This window comes from Montipora foliosa, chromosome 5 (assembly GCF_036669935.1).
Source record: "Montipora foliosa isolate CH-2021 chromosome 5, ASM3666993v2, whole genome shotgun sequence".
NCBI lineage: Eukaryota > Metazoa > Cnidaria > Anthozoa > Scleractinia > Acroporidae > Montipora > Montipora foliosa.
In genome coordinates this window covers 14,880,236-14,885,180 of record NC_090873.1, presented here as the reverse complement: position 1 = coordinate 14,885,180, position 4,945 = coordinate 14,880,236, and the positions used below count along the sequence as shown (strand labels likewise).

The window sequence follows — 4,945 nt, the reverse complement described above, 5'->3', positions numbered from 1 at the left end:
TTTTATTGGACCAAATGTTATGGTGCATACATGAATCTTATGTGCCATAAATCCATAAGCAAAGATGTCTGATATGAATAAAAGATGACCAATACAACTAAAGAATGTTTGATACAACTAAAAGATGTCCGATATAAATAAAAGATACCCAATACAACTAAAAGATGATCGATATAAAAGGTGTACCGTATTTGATAAAGGATGAGGAAGCAGAAGTGATTTTACAAGACAGGAAGTGAAGTCATTTGATACCAAGGCCCTGCGAAAATTTTAGGGAGTAAATACAAAATGGCATCTGCTGAAGCCACGATTTGGCTTCCAGATACAGAAAGGTTTTTCAGTGAATTAAGTGTTATAATTAGGAGAGCACAACAGCAACGAAACTTAACAGCCACTCAGTTTGATTCTTTGGAGTTCTTTGTTTGTAGACTGGAAGAATACGAAAGATCTTTTTAAAGTTAGTTAAACACTTAAAAGTGTTCTAACTTCAAGAATAGAAGAATCATATGGACAAGAAATTTGTTTCAACGGTCACTTACACCAATTACTTGGCATCTTGAACGAGCTACGATGCCACTTCAAAGGAACTGCAGAAGAAGCCGAGAGGGATATTGACTCATTTGAGGAGTTGGCTGCTCCGGCTATTGTTTCGACAGCGAGGAACGAGGGCATTGGAAGACCATGGTTAGCACTTGCTCAAGATCAGTTGGAAACTTTACATGGAGAGGCAGCGTTCCGATGGGCTGATGTTGCCAGGATCTTTGGCATTTCAGAGCAAACCATTCGTTGCTGTAGACTTGAGTTTGGGTTGCCCACTGGGCGAGATGTGGAATTTAATGACATATCCTATGAAGAGCTTGACATATACTGAGAACTACACCAAGTTCTGGCAGACGTTTAGTGCAGGGCAGATTGAGGAACAGAGGGCTCCGTATTCATAGAAGAGTCGTTAAGAAGGGTAGATCCAATCATTTGCACATTGAGGGCGGCACGACACATCATTCGCCAAGCTCACAGTGTGCCATGCCCTAATGCTCTATGGTAAGTTTAATGTGCAGGTAAATTTTGGTGGGCTAAAAGTAAGCTTGGTGACTTGATTACAGCCAGGAAGAATGAGTGAACTTTACATGATTTACTGTTCACTTGTTTTCAGAGGTTTTGCCTCTCGCAGAGTTGAGCCCCTGCAAGTTCCCCCCAATATTTTGAATTCCCATTGAACATTGCGCTTAAAGCCCCACATTTCTGGAGTGTTTCAACAGATATGGCTAGGGTCGCATTTTCATTGCAACTCTCTATGCTCTTCTGTGGTTGTCCCATAACCACTAAGTCCAGTTATCTTGAATGCTCAAGCATAATGTTTACTTTATTGACCGATAAAACAGAAAACTGCATCACATCAGTTTAAAGGGGGAGTAAGGTATCATCGAGTTTGGATTCGAGTTCAAGTTGGACTTCAAGTTGGACTTCAAGTTGGACTTCGAGTTGCGCTTCAAGTTAATAATTAAAACGCAAGTATATAATTGATAATAATGTATAATTGTTATTTAATATTAATGTTAATAAGCAAAGAGATGTATAAGCTGGGCGAAGAACAGGAATTCGGGGCAATATTGGGATTCTTCATTTTTTTCACATGTTCGTGTTAACATGTGGTTTAAGTAATAAAATTGCTGACACATTAAAATATAGAGCATTAATATATATACATTGTATCGCCACGTGCATTATCGCCATCCCTCTCTGCTGATGAAGATATCTCAATGATTGTTTCATCCCTGAAAACATAGGCATGTTTCAGTGCTAATTTACATTTCAAAAAAAAATCTTTCAAATACAAGTCGTCATAAAGAAATCAAACGTACCTTTCCATTGTTAAATACAGGATGACCAACAACGGCGCCTATGATCTTACCATCGTTTGCCATCCAGGAAATGTGTGATTTGGCATAAGATAACTGGACGTGGACAAGGTTAGTGTCACGCGTCACACGTCATGCCACTTGCACTTTCTTAACAGAAATGGACACTGCTCTGATTCAAATCCTTTCTCTTCATGAGAGATCATTGGTTAGCATCATGGATCATGGTTAGCATTTACATTTCAAGGAAAAATATTCCTTGTCATACTATCGTTGTTTGTGCCCTCCCATAAGCACAAGCAGTCCTTCGAAAAATGTAAGTATCTCGGCGGGCTCTGGTTTTGCGGGACCTACCCTACCCTACCCCTCTATTTCTTTTTGGGGGGAGGGGGGTTTATTTTTATAGTCAACTTTAACTCTAACTCCAACTCGAACCCTAACTCCAACTCCAACTCCAACTCCAACTCCAACTCCAACTCCAACTCCAACTCCAACTCGAATCCAAACTCGATGGTTCGGGATTCCTGTTTAAAAGATATCCCACATCATTATACAGGATAAAAATATTACTACTGGTAGTATCGACTAAAACAGTGGATGTTGTTGAATGCACATGCTGATTGGCTACTCAAACTCCGGATATTGTCTTATTCACCTCTTAGCAATTTTGCAGGAATAAATGAGTTGAAATCATCGTATTGTACTATATTATCTCACTGTTTTCATGTATACTAAAACAAGTATTCACCTCCACTTCGGTGAATAGATGCTAATGATCGTACAATAATTTATAAAACTAAAATTTCCTAAAATAAAGTCATATCAAAACCACTCTCCTTGTTCAGAAAGAAGGTCAGGAACAGCAGACATAAAATGATTAATATCATTGTTAGATTCAGTTTATTACGGGGTGTTGTTACATTCCCTAATACACCATAGGAAAAAATTATTTGCATGCTGGTTACAGTTAGAGTGAGGTCTTAACAATGATGCAAAATTACCATACTAGTCCAGTTTATTATACATGTAAATAGGTACTACATTAATAACATACAATGTAAGTTGAATTGTATGATTTTTCATTAGGCACATTGATGGCGATCATAGGCTCGTACAGCCATACAGATCTGTGACACATGGAGCATTAGGTGGTTACTCCAAATGGTTGTATACTTGCGTGCAGCAACTGATAACAAGGCATCCACTGTGCTTCAACTATTTCAAACCGCTGTTCGGTGCGACAATTTGCCGACTAGAGTCCGCAGTGACTGTGGTATGGAGAACATTAAAGTTGCTAGATTCATGCTTCAATCTACAGGTTTAAACAGGGGAAGCCAAATAACTGGCACATCAGTACACAATCAGCGGATAGAAAGGCTGTGGCGTGAGGTCAACCCAGTGATTGTTAGCCGATTTTTAAACATTTTTCTTTTTCTGGAACAGAAAACAATTCTCGAGACTACTGGTGAGGTGCATCTATACTGTCTTCACTTGGTATACCTTCCATTAATCAATAAGGCAATTGATGAATTTATTGACCAGTGGAACAACCATCCAGAGACAACAGAAAGCAATTTCTCTCCCCGGCAGTTGTGGATTGAAAGGATTTTGCGAATGCGGAATTCTGGTTATGTTGCCATGTCTGACAATGTAACACAAAGAGAGCAATTGGATTATGATCATTATGGTATAGATGATGATGGACGAAAGCAAATAATAAGATTATGTACAATACTGTGGAAATAACAAAAGTATTTAATAAGGGGATCCAACTCGCCGATTTGAAAAACACCCCAACTGAATAATCAATATCGTTCTAGGTAAATGACTCATGTTGTTTTACTGGGAAGATTGAATATGTTGAAGGAATATGAGCTGAAATATTTCTTGAAATATATATTGCTATTATTATCAATTAATTTTAAAATGGACGAAGGGCGGTCAACTAAGCATTGAGGGAAAATTTAAAAAAATCACTAGCGTTTTGACTTATAATAATCAAAAATGGAAAGAGCCTTTAATTGTTTAAAATTCCTTAGTTCCTTTTGGTATTGGCTGTACAATCCTTGTGGTTTCTCCTCAAACGGGTTTTACTGCCACACCACTTACATGCTGTGCCATCTACAACAACTTCAGCTCCTTCTGGTGCAGCAACTGAATCCACAGATGGTGCTGGTTGTGCAAATCCATCTGTAATGGCTGCCTCTGTTTCTTCGTTTCTGACATCATCTTCCTCGTCCCCATATGAGTGCCTGATCTGACAGTTCCTTACAAACTTTTTCCTAAGAGAAATCATACTAGGGCTTATGAAGTAACTCCAGTTTGGTTTTCAATGCGAGCTGGACATGAAGGACAATGTGCAGGGCTCATACACTTTTTCAGACCAAAAATTTAAGGACTTTCAAGGGACAGATTGTGAAATTTCAAAGACCTTTCTAATTTACGTCGACGAATTTACCCATGGAAATAGTCTGACTACAATTCTTGCTCATTTTCCATAACATATATGCATGAAAATAATGCAAAGGCACTGGTAACCATTCTCGACCCAGCAGCTTATCGCGTTTATATGACATGACTTGAGTGGCTGATGACCGGTATTTTTACTGAAGTTTTCAAAGATTAAAAATAGCAGGTCAGAAAAAGTTTCAAGGACTTTCAGGACCAGGAATGAAGAGCAAAGATTTTCAAGGACTTTCAAGGCCTTGAAAATGTACGCTCAAAATTTAAGGATTTTCAAGACGCATACGAACCCTGACTGTGAAACAATAATTTTCTACCTTAGTGTCTGTTCCTCTGTCCTGTTAACCTTTTGTTGAACACGTTTCTCCTTCCCGTGTTCTGTTTTTTCTCTCTCTAGCCTTTTCATCCGTTCTCTGTTGTCATTTTCACACTGCAACGATGATATGACAAAGCAATGAACATTATGCCCCAAAAGAAACAGCGACTATGAAACTTTGTAAGAGATCCAGTAGAAATTCATACCATTTGCTGGATTCCATCAAGTAGTGGAAGACCCAGTCGAGAATACAAGTCTACAATCCATTGGTATTCTGGACCTCGATTCTTATAGCACCAAGTCATGC

At 38.6% G+C, this 4,945-nt stretch overlaps 1 pseudogene; it reads right to left on the bottom strand.

Annotated features, from left to right (window-relative positions):
- Positions 1-3,894: 3,894 nt before the first annotated feature.
- The window catches only part of LOC138002218 (uncharacterized), a 2,294-nt pseudogene continuing 1,243 nt past the window's right edge, over positions 3,895-4,945 (bottom strand).